Genomic DNA, 13,324 nt, shown 5'->3' with positions numbered 1-13,324 from the left:
AAGAATAGGGTGTCCCAAAGATCTCGTATTGGGCCCATAACAGACAAACGAAAAACGACAGTTTTTCAAAATTCGGAAAATAAAAACTTTTTTCCACAAACATATCCATTTTTGATGATAATTAAAATTATCTATTTTTATGAACATTTTTTGTGCAGAAATTTTTTCTCTATCTCCTTAAAAAGTTACAAATGTATTCTACTGTATTGGAATTAGTCATGACTAATAATATAATCATAATCATGACTAATCATCATCATGACTAAATGACATAATCATGACTAATTCCAATACAATAGTATTCATTTTTTGTATAATATTTGTTATTGTAACTTTTTAACGAGAAGAGATAGAGAAAAAATTTCTGCACAGAAAATGTTCATAAAAATAAATAATTTTAGTTATAATAAAAAATGAAAAAAAAAAGTAGAATTTTTTTATTTTCCGAATTTTGAAAAGAATGTTTTTCAAATGCAAAACGGACATTAATGAGTCCCGATTCACACCATCTAAACAGATTTTTACTGTCGTTTTTCGTTTGTCTGTTATGGGACCGAGGCGTGAATTTTAGGACACCCTGTACATCAGTTATTTACCAAAAATTACCAAAAAAATGTGGTTTTCTTAGGATTACTCAGAAACCGCTCCCGCTAAAAAATTTTAAACTCCAGATTCGAAAACCAGACACTTGAAGCTTCAATTTAACTTTTTTATTCTCTCTACGACCGCTTCCTTCGAAGCTCTTTGAAGATCAATAAAAAATTTCTGATTTTTTTAACATCCCTTAATTTTTGTGACTAGTTTAAAGTTCGCGTATGGTCGTAGTTTGCTGCGCTAACGAAGAAAATGTCGTTCTTTTTATTATGTGGAAGGATTTTGAAAAAACGTTAAAAAACAGGCTGTTTTTCACAGCTGCGAAAACCCACAGAGTTCTTCGAATCGTTTTTAAAAATTAAGTATAAATTACGGGCAATATATAATAACAATTATTGGTGCATTAAACCATAGTAAAAATCTATTTTTTATTTATAACAGAACAAAATTTGTTAAAAGACTTCAATAAATATTTTTCTTTTGTTCTAATAAAATTTTAATTTTTCCTGAGTTTAAAAAACAATGTTTTTTCTTATAAAGACAATTAATAGTGCAGTTATAAAAATATTAATCTCTTTAATAAAAATTACCGTTTGCATTTAATATTTTCAAGGGACAGATCGTCTTTAATAATTCCTTAGAATTTTCTTTTAATGTCTGGAGAAGTTCTATCTGGTGTTAACACAATACATATTTAGGAACACCCTGTATATTTCTTCAAATTGTGCTCGCATTGTCAGTAGAGAATAGCACGAAGTGTGCCAAAATATTTTCGGTATATAACAAAGGCGTCTGCAAAAATAATTTATATAATAGCTTATAAAATTTTAATATGCTTTTGAATGTCTGTTTCATAATTCAGTGCATTATAAACGTTGGATTGGAAAATGTGTACGTAAGTTAATCCCTGAAATTTGTGACACATATCCACGTTAAAAACGACCGCACATTTTAAAGCATATATTTGGAAGTGAGGCGTTTTGTTTTCATATATACGTTTTTTGCGGAAGCTGCAGCAAAAGTCATGGCTAATAAATTTTTCGTGTCAGGGCAAATAAACGATTCTACTTTGCAACAATAGAATACATCTGAATATACTAACAATGAAATTCATATATAACAAAATATAAGTTTGAATAAACTGTACACAAAGAACTTGAATTATTTGCTGAAGTGCTGCTTCACCGCGGATTTTTATTGTTTGCCAGTTCAAATATTTTTAATTCGTTCATAGTTCTTTTCAAACCAACGAAATTGAGACCGCTTTTTGTTTAATAACCGTATTTAACTTAACGTGGTACAAGAAACTGCAAATATACATCAGACTTTATAAAACAAATTTCACAACGTGTCTAAAAATAAAAAATAATAATAAAAATAAATTGTTGGAATTGTAGTAGTAATATTTGTAGAATTATATAGAATTTTTGTAAATGTAACTTTTGGCACAATCTTTATATACGGTTGTGCTTACGTACGGTGTCGCAAAATTATAAGCAGAAAGTTTACGGTCTGTTTCTACCCATAGAAATAATTATGTTAAGTTTCTATAACGCTTTTTCCAAAACTTTTAATAAGCAGAGATCAACCTCAAAGTAATTTTTTTGAAATTAATATTTTCCCTTATCTTTCTCGCTTACAATAATAATTATTATTATTATTACACAGTTATAAACAAACAGAAGCTTTAACCAAAAGGCTATTGCTTGTATGTGAATAACAAGACACCTTACAACTACTTAAGAAAACCATCACAACTAAATAAAATAACATACCCAGGGTGTTAATGAACTCATGTCAAAAATTTAAAGGGGCGAAAAAGGAGCAAAAACTGAATTAACTGATGTCACAAACTTGTATCGGAAATTTAAGGTCGTAGAGAAAAAAACTAATTAAAAATCTGTTTAAAACTGTTTTGGAACTGCTGAAATACATGTATTTTATGGCGGCGGGTACTTACAAAAAATTCTGTAACACTTGCGAGTTTGTAAGTTTCTTATAAAGCCGGACTGTATTCGAAAGTCAGTTTATAATACATTGTTGTAGTGATTGCTGAGCTGTTTTTCGATAGTACATTTAATAGCCGTATTTCCAAGTTTTTTTTTTAATGGTGCACTTATTTAGCAATCGCGAATATTATGATATGCTCATAATTTATGGCGAAGCAATCGAAAATGCCCACAGAGCTTGTCAAGTGTACCGTGCGCGATATCATCGTAGCACCAGAAATATCGCACAGTAAGTAAATATTTCGCATCCTGTTGTGTGGCGGACATTGCGAGAAGCTCAGTTGTACCCATTTCATATTCAACGTGTTCAAGCGCTTACTCCTGAGGATTTTCCATTACGTCGATGTTTTTGCGAATGGTTGCTTCAGGAACATGCAAGAAATCCTCAATTTATAGCGCAAATACTTGTTACAGATGAAGCATGTTTTAGTCGAAATGGTGAAAATCCACACGAAATACATCGCAGTGCCTTTCAGCAACAGTTTTCAATGTACATGTGAGCCGGTATCGTTAATGACACTTTAATAGGTCCTTTTGAATTGTCTAGACGCTTAGACGGTGCTTCATATCCATTTTTTAAAGTTCTTTTTGTAATTATTTAAATTATTAATCCGTTATATATTTTCAGGCAGTTTAATGAACAGTCTTGGAGCTTTTAATGCGTTTTTAATATGTAGTGAACTACAACGAATAAACAGTTTTCACTATGTTTTTTATTATTGAATATGAGTTTTTAACATTATTTTCAATTAATTATTCAGTTTGTAGAACGTATACCTTATTGTCTACCTATTTAAAATGACAGTACGGCTAAAAAAACACTCACTCATCTGTCCAAAGCACTTTGTCAATAATGTTGGGATCCGCTGCACTTTGATTTTGAAACCAATTCCAAAATTCAAGACTGGGGAAATCAGCTGTTTCGCTTCAACGTTCCAACTCTCCATAGTCTCGCGCCGAATTAACGGGAGTTATTAATGACATTATAACTGAATCATCCTGTAAAAAATTACTATTTCAAACAAAATTACTGATCACGTAGCTTGTAATCAATTATGAAAGCTCTGTACCTAAGCACAAACAACTACACATATTGTATTTACTTACACTCCCGAAACACTTTGTGTTGGTGAACCCTTCGCCGGTTACACCTTTATTTTTCCGCGAATAAAATTCTTTTAATTAATACGGCAGCTGGCATGACAATGCACTGCGAGCTCGTGTGTACTCTAGCGCCATCAAATTTATTTGCAAAAACGTGTAATTGTGTTTGCGGAAGACTATAAATTTTACTATATATTATTCCGGGTATCAAAAATTAATGAACACGTAAACATGTCATAACGATACACAAATATATTACTCTGCTAAATTTTAATGTTGCATTTAATGCAGACGTACATGTTAGCGATTTTGTTGACCGAAAAAATTAATCGTCCAGGTTCTGTAAAAATTAAGCTTGGTATACAAAAATGACAAAACTTAGTGTTACGTCTTTACGTGTTCTCACATACGGTAGTATCTAGAAAAATATGGTAACGTTCAGGTACTTCATTATGTTAGAAAAGCGACGATATAATTCCGTGAGATCCAGCCGGGTGGGCTAGCCTCCAGCGCTTGGTATGACGTCACAACACGGCTGTGTGTTTTCTCGCTCTCTGTTTTTAATAACTATTTTGAATGAGAAACTAATGGAACAAATATCCGATTTTTGCACACCAACTAACTGCGATGTATAGTTTCTGAATATTAATTAAAAAAATGCTAAAGAAGCTCATTAACAAAGCTTTGGGAGATCGAGATTGGTGTGCAACATTATTTTCCTTTAATGATCAGTTTTATGAACAAATTGCATCAAATCTTCTGTTTTCAGAATTAAATCATTATTTATATTGTAGGTCTTTTGAAGACGAAAAAAAAGTACTTTACTGCTTTCTCGTGGAAATGAACGGAAAAAAGTTATAAGCGAAAAACGTGAATTTACGTAAAAATTATACAATTAACCAGCCTGTAAACAATCTTTCCCTCCATTTTTATTACTGTGGAAACTAATATGTTATTGTACATAATGTTTAGCATCCATAGTCGTAAATTCAGCTTGCTGAAACAAAAAGTCGCGTCCAACTCTATACAGGGTAGCCCATCGAAAACGTACCACAAGGCATTACAGGGTAGTAAAGAATTTTTCGGCAAAATCCAAACACAGGTCAAATTTGTTTCTGAGGGGGACAACTTTTGGCTCAAAAACCATACCAAAATCTTCAACCACCTAAGTGGGGGTGCTATCCCCTAAATTTTTTCAAATGGGAATGGGGGTCAAGTGGGGGGTCATTAGAAAGGGCTTTTAATTCTCTATACATCAATTCTTACTTTTTGAAAATCGATTCATTATTTTAGAAAATATGCAGCTTTGAAAATACGAACAATATTTTTGACGAGAAATGCGAAAATCGATTTAATTTTACTTCAAAACTTACGGTATTAGTCAAGTAAATGCTGAAAATGTTGTCCGCCAACTTGCATACAATGATACAGGTTGTCTTCAAACCGTTGTCGAACATTCTGGAGCACTTGCGGTGTTACTTCGCGACATACATTAATGATTCGTCCTCGCAGATCTTCCAAGGTATCAGGTGGAGTGCTGTAAACTTTGCTTTTAATGTGCCCCCAGAGAAAGAAATCTAAAGGATTTAAGTCGGGTGACCGAGGGGGCCACTCAATTGCACCTCTTCGTCCTATCCAGCGTCCTGGAAACGTCTCATTTAGGTAATTGCGCACATTGAGCGAGTAATGTGGAGGAGCTCCGTCTTGCTGGAAAATCAGTTCGTGTTCATTGTAAGCAGGGTCGTCCTCTATGATATTTGTTAGAGCTGGGTCGATGACATTTTGTAGTAAATCCAAGTACATATCGCCTGTCAAATTTCCAGGAAGGAAAAAAGGACCTACAATGGAATTTCCAAAAATACCTGCCCATACATTCAACTTCTGGGGGTGTTGGGAGTGTGTCTCATGGAAAATCCTTGGATTGGTATCAGCCCAGTAACGACAATTATGGCGATTCACTAAACCATTCAAGAAGAACGTACACTCGTCCGAAAAACACACATTAAAGAGGAAATTATCGTTTATCGCTCGTTCAGTCATTATTTCGCAAAATTGCAAACGACGATCAAAATCGTCTTCATTTAGCTCTTGCACTAGCCGAATCTTATAAGGATGGAATTTGTATTTTTTTAATATTCGTTGGACACTTGTACGACTCACTCCTGTCGCAGTAGCCAATTGCATTGTACTCAGCGTACTATCCATTGCCACTTGCCCCAATACCGCTATTTCCGTAGGTTCATTTAGTACCGGATTTTCAACCTGCCTCTTTTTGTTATGAACGGAGCCAGTTTCGCGAAATTTGGCCACCAATTCGCGAACAATTTTTCCAGACGCATGTTTCTCAGGATGCCGTTGGTTGAACAGTTCGGCGACCCGATTTCCGCATTCATTGTTTTTGAAAAAAAGCTCAATAATTTCTACTCTTTCTGGAATTGAGTACACCATAATTAATCAATTTAAAAGACTCGGCAGTATTGGTACTCTTCAACTACAAGTCACAAGACAGTTATCTAGCAACTTCTTGTGGCCTATCTAAATACGAAACAAAAAGCGGACAATTTTTTGCTCACCAAAATCAGGCTAAAGAATTCGCAAATCAGAAAAAAAAAAAGCGAATTCTTTTGAAGGAATTTACCAAGCTAATACCGTAAGTTTTGAAGTAAAATTAAATCGATTTTCGCATTTCTCGTCAAAAATATTGTTCGTATTTTCAAAGCTGCATATTTTCTAAAATAATGGATCGATTTTCAAAAAGTAAGAATCGATGTATAGAGAATTAAAAGCCCTTTCTAATGACCCCCCACTTGACCCCCATTCCCATTTAAAAAAATTTGGGGGATGGCACCCCCACTTAGGGGGTTGAAGATTTTGCTATGCTTTTTGCGCCAAAAGTTGTCCCCCTCAGAAGCAAACTTTACCTGTTCTTGGATTTTGCCGAAAAGTTCATTACTACCCTGTAATGCCTTGCGGTACGTTTTCGATGGGCTACCCTGTATTTCCTGGCCTAAGTACACGGTTGAAAAAACACAATAGCTGTCAGTTAAAAATCAGCAACGTGGAGATCTCAGAAGTTGCTTGCTGGATCACCAGAAAGAATACCACAATTCTGATGAGAAAGAGAGAGAAAAATTACTTAAGAGACCGATAATTAGGCTTAGAATTATCTGGAACCGTGCCTATGCCCACAGCAAATATAAACTCCGGCCAGAAGACTTAATCTCCATCTCTTTTGAAGAATATATACTCCTTGAAATGTCAAAACCATTTATGTGTATCTAAGTAAGCCACGTATGAATCGAAAATCGACCGCAAACAAAGATTTTGCGACCAAACTTTGTACTTCGAGCGATAACAGCACGCATTCGTTTTTTTTTTCATCGAATTGTCGCTTCGTCCATAATGGAGAAGGACTAAAGCTTTACATTTCCCAAGGAGCCAAGTTAAGGCAACAATTGTGTGTATTTCCCCTGTTGCACGTAATAAAAAGTTGATAATGAGGTACACAATTGTTAATTAAACGCAGAACGTACTGGGAGTAACACCGTGGATTTCAATTAAGGGAATGCTATTCTCTATGCATATTGTTTTAATGTTGATTAGTTATTATTTATGAAAATGTACTGTATTGTATTGTACGCTGTAAATACAAAGTAACGCGCTTTTTAAAATGCATCATGAATATACACGAGCGTTTAGATTTAAAATCTTGACAGGGGATTTTTCCGCAATATTAAAACTGTATGCGAGTATGTGAGAATATTTGGATTTTAATTTTTGATAGGGACACAATATTTAAATAGAGAGGAAACCGAAACAATGTTGTTCAACACAAAGCAAGCTAGAACTGAGACACCTTCCTGTTTGAAATAAAATAAAATTGTTAAAATATTGTGTTGCCAAAGTATATTTAAAAATCAAATATTTCGATAAACATCGTTACCATATAATGGAATTTCCATGGCATTCTACCTCAAATAATGCGCTGTCTGTTTGATTTATGCATTTCAGAGTTCAAGTGAAATTTGCCCAGTTGTACTTTAGGTAATGTGGTGTTTACATGATGGGGCTTCACTTGCTTCGTCTTTTGGACTTAAATGACATCAGAGTGCGTCTAATTTTTGTCAAAATATAAAAATGGTTTTTTCAGCTGCTAAAAGTACAGTTGTTTTATCATTTCGTACGCAACTTCTACAACACCCTGTATATATAAAGGTGGGAATATAGTCGAGGGTGGTGAGTTAACAGCGACTGTAGACAAAAGTAATAGAAGAAAATAAGATTGTGTTTCTAACACATGGCAACATAAATCTTGTGAAGTATGCTTCAGATATCGATTCGAGTTGGAGTTTGGAGTATTTGTTCCCACAGTTGATGTAAAGCGACCCTCATATCATTTAAATGTTGGATTATTGAAAGATTTCCGAAGGATGCTTCATTCTCTAGAGGAAATACGAAACGTCCTCCTACTCTTCTCAAGAACCGCGTTTCTGAAAAACTCAGTTTGCCTTTCACCATTTGGTTTACTTCCGATTTTCCATCTACGTCGAGAAGTTTTAATGCGATGTTTTGCAAAATAACAGTTGTCAAATTCCTTAAATTAGGAAAATAAAAATGTTATCCTCAGATGATTAAAAGTGGCCCTTCAACGATATGCAGAATAATGCAAAGGGATAAAGTGCACTTTGGTCTCGTGTTGCAACACACTTCGATAGTGTCAAATTGACTTGACAACCATTTTACTGGATAAGTAAATATTTGTGTTAGAGAGCACTTAATACCTGTGCGACTGAAAGTTATACTTTATTTCCTAAAATTAGCGATTAGAGCGTTACTTTTAGTCAATGAAGTGCAAAATATAAATTCCTCGATGATTAAAAGTGTCTCTTTACTATTTGAAATAAAACAGCTCTTTTAATAATCTACATTCGTCCCTTTAGCAGTAATTTGAATTGCACTGGTACTACACTACCTTTAATCCAAGAAGTGCAGTAAAACAGAGCTTTTAATCGACAATGTGCTAAATATGAAAGACACAAACGTATATCTCTTAATAACAAGGACTACATTTGCCCCAGAGATTAAAAAGCACTTTAGTAATGTGTTATAATACACTTTAAATGTGTCGAATAACTTTAGTGTCTCTTTACTGTTTGAAATTGGGTAATAATCAAATGTGTACAAAATGGTATTAGGGGACTAATGTGCATCTTTTAATACCAAGGTCAAAATTCAACCAAGGACTTTAGTCCCACTTTAACTTTAATTAGAGACTACTATGGTACTTTTAACACAGAAAGTGCAATAAAACAGCACTTTTAATCGATAGTGTGATAAATAGTATTGAGACAAAAGCGCACCTTTTAATATCAAGGACAACATTCTCCATGTGGATTAAATAGCACTTAAGTCCTCCGCTGCAATACACTTTTAACGGTGTCGAATTACTTTGGTAATCATTTGAATTGTATTGGTAATTGTTAACTTTTTTTATTTTAGACAGAAGTTAATTTAATTCCTGCGAGACTAAAAGTTACACTATTCTTCCTGAAATTAGAGACTACTTCAATACTTTTAATCCAGAAAGTGCAATAAAACAGCACTTTTAATAGAGAGCGTGCTAAATATTAAAAGGACAAAGGTGCACCTTTTAATATCAGGTACTACATTCTCTCTAGGGCAGGAATTAAAAAGCACTTTAGTACTGCGTTGCAATACACTTTAACGGTGTCGAATGACTTTAGCAATATTTTGAATTGCATTGGCAAATATTAATTTGTTCATGCCAGAATAAAGTTAATTTAATTCCTGTGGGAATAAAAGTTACACTTTTCTTCCTGAAATTAGAGACTACTACAGTACTTTTAATCGATGAGGTGCAATAAAACAGCACTTTTAACAGTCATAAAATATTAAAGGGACAACGGTGCACTTTTAATATCAGGGTCTACATTCGTCCCAGGTATTAAAAAGCACTTTAGCTCTGCGTTGAAATACACTTTAATTGCATTGCTACCTACTTCAGTACTTTTAATCCAAGCAGTGCAATAAAACAGCACTTTTAATCGACAATGCGCTAAATATGAAAGAGATTAAAAAGCACTTTAGTAATGTGATGCAATACACTTTAAAGGTGTCGAATAACTTTAGCCATAGTTTGAATTGCATTGGTAAATGTTAATTTGTTTAATTTAGTCCCTGTAGGAATAAAAATTACAATTTATTCTCTGAAATTAGAGACTACTGCAGTACTTTGATTACAGGTAGTGCAATATAAAAGCACTTATAATCGATAGTGTGCCAAATATTAAAGGGATAAAGGTGCATTTTTTAATACCAGGTGCAACATTCGCCCGATGGATTAAAAAGCACTTTGTCCCATCTACTTTACTTTAATAGTGTGAAAATACCTAGACCATTTTAAATTGCATTAGTGGATAATCGTTTCTTTTATGTTGAAAAAATGGAAAGTAAAAATCCCGGAAGGATTATACTTATTAATGTTGATGACTAAAACAGCACTTTTAATCGACAGTTTGCAAAATGTTAAAGGGACAAAAATGCGTCTTTTAATATTATTAAAAAGCACTTTGTCCCGTGTATTTTACTTTAACAAATTACCTGGACTTTGAATGAATGAATAATCGGTTTTTATAGTAAAAAAATGAAAAGTAAAAAGTTTTACTCATTAATGTTGGGGACGAAAATAGCATTTTTAATGAATCCACAGAGCACAGGAAAGTGTATTTTACTCTTATTTTAGTGAGTTCCACTTTATATGAGGTTTTTAGGGTGTTGTTACATTTTAATCTAAAAACAAAAGTTTAGATATTAATTAGATGATAGTTTATAGCTCTGTGGAAATGTTGTTTCAGGTTCTACTGCAGTGCCCTGCAAAATTTCGGAAAACATGCGGTATATAAGGTCCTGTGGCGGACTCGCGCACCGTAGATGTGATCAGATATCCTCACTGCAAAGGATGCATCCTGACGGCTCAGTCGCGATAGAAGCATCGTGCGCGTAGCACCGTGTCCTGTTCGACTTCCGAAGCCCAGATACACGTGGTAAGTTTCATCGCTGTTTTGAACTTTCTTTGAGGAGTGGACTCCATGTAAATTTTTAACGCCACACCACGAAGTGTACTTACTTTGTAAGGGCAGCTTTTCCTCACTGCATGATGCTTCAACTCAAAAAAAAAAATTAATAGAGAAAATTGTTTAATGGCATAACTTTTTTACTTTACTTTAATGCATCGCGTTTTTTTTTTGGGTTTTCTAGTCGCCAAAATCGAGTTAAAGTAAGAAAAGAATAAATTATTTAATTGAAGTGCGATCTGAAAGTTTTCTTACGTCTAAAGTTCCTAAAACTATGTTCAATTCTAGTTTATGCTCGGGGTTAAACAATGATATTTTTTTAATTAAAACAATACAATTTTTTTACATTTACATTTAATTTATTTCTAGACTTTAGTCAACTTGATATAATATAAATATATGGAAGTAGGTACTGTTTTTTTTATACAAAAGGCATGCACCGCAAGCGTAACATTTTATTATATTTGGTTTACATTTATAAAAAAAGACAGTATTTATTTTTCACAATGTGATGCAAAAGTGCTCCATAAAAGTTTAGAATTTATCTCACAACGGACTGTTTGTTTTCTTCTGTAATTTGTTTTGAAATATTTTTTGTTGTCGTTGTATAAAGCAATTGTAGCATCTGTAAATAATATGTTTTAATGGCATATTTATTTAAGGGTATTACAAAGCAAGGACTTCATTTTCGTCTCGCGTCCGATTCTTTGAGGGACGATATTTTTATTGTGCGCTAAAATGAGAAATGAAAAGAAATTTATTTGCATAATCTTGTAATACCTTTGTCAGTATTTCAACAAACAATATTTTATATCCCTTCTTAACGCGTTTTTCGCTATAAAAGTGAATTTGGTACGAAAACGCGTGTTTTTCCCCCTTAATTTTTTTTATGCCGCTGTAAAATATTCGCCGTTGATCAGATGAACTTCAATTATTGGATAAATATATGTATTTCTTCACAAAAGGGATAAAGCCGAAGGCCCTTTTAACACCTGCTTTCACACAAATGTATTACTACTACATTTGAAATATTAAAATTTCTAAATCCTGTATTCTATAAGAAGCAGTGGCGTATTTAAAACTTCCTTTACTTCGTTAAAAAGAGTTATGTTCTATGTTCTACTATATCGTATTATAGAACTATTAATCTCATTGTGATGATGTTATGTAGCAACAACAAACTTCTTCCCTTTACATTACAGGCAAATTTAGCTCGTTAATAGTTACAGTGTAGCCAGGGGCTTTTCTAATTGTTGCTATTTGGAAAATTATCTGTTTACATAATCAATACTGCTATGAACTTTCCATTACTAATTGTTAGGTAATATTCCAGTACGTAGTAATTCTAAACGAGCCGATATTTCTTTTATTTTACTCTGATGAGGACGTATATCACTGAAATAGTTGAATTAATTAGAAATAGCTTTAAAGCAAACTATAATTTGTCACAAGAAAAAAAGGTTGTAGATATATTTGTTCTAAAACCTTTTTTTCCTATATACCGTATATCAAATCTATTATCTTTCTAAAAATGTGTTATGTTTTCATAAAGGCAATTTAAGGGTGAAAACAGACGAGCACGGTAGTCTCTATATCATTTCCGGGATATATAAAATGCAATTTATCTGTTATCACCGAAAGGTTAGTTCCATAGAAATGAGAAAAATGTACAGACGCAGACAATAGAAGGTCTCTGACGTCAACTGCTCATTTATTTTATTTGTTTTCTCCTTTAAACCTATTTAAATGTTTATTGTTTGAAACATTTTTTATCCACAGCTGTACTCTTGTTTATTTTAAATATACCTTTATTTATTATTGGGAGATAATGACAATATTCTCCCCCCCCCTGCGCCTCTGTTTTGTAAAAGAAAATATACACCGCTGATACTGGGGGAAATTCACTATGTGATATGTACATGCTCAACTTAGCAATGAATTACTATCCCCAGTACATCACCCATTGCGTTTAAGTGAAACATGCAAGTGCCAAACTTTGCGAGTGCCTTCTTTATAACGAGTCCGACAAACTTTTCCTCTTCGAAAATTTTTGGCGTCGCCGCGTTTTCGAACGAGCGATTTGTCGTTCTGACGCTATGCTACAATGCAATTTTTCTTTTTTATCGGAATGGTCAGTTTTTATGACAAAACAATTAAAAAAGTATTTGTCCGACAAAAATCATGCCGCGTTCCTATTTGTCCACCATCCTCAAAATATCAAAATGGCGTCTTTATGTATCCTTATGCATGCAAGTTCCATATTGCGTAAATTGCTTAAGTAATTTGTGAAACAAACTGTGGTCTGACAAATCATGCAGCTCATGAGTAGTCCGACGCCCCAAAAATGTCAAAATGACAAGATTATGTTTCCTCATACATGCATGTCGGACAAAAGCAATAAATGATGGAATAATGTATTTTAGAACGAAAAGTAGTAGAGTTCGACAAAAGCATCGGGTTAAGACACCAGTCCGACAAGAAAACAAAAAAAAATATTGTTTAAGAAATTGCATCTTCTTTTTA

The sequence above is a fragment of the Anoplophora glabripennis genome, unplaced genomic scaffold (genome assembly GCF_000390285.2).
Source record: "Anoplophora glabripennis isolate ALB-LARVAE unplaced genomic scaffold, Agla_2.0 scaffold93, whole genome shotgun sequence".
In the NCBI taxonomy this organism is placed as follows: Eukaryota; Metazoa; Arthropoda; class Insecta; order Coleoptera; family Cerambycidae; genus Anoplophora; species Anoplophora glabripennis.
This window is presented reverse-complemented; position numbering follows the sequence as displayed.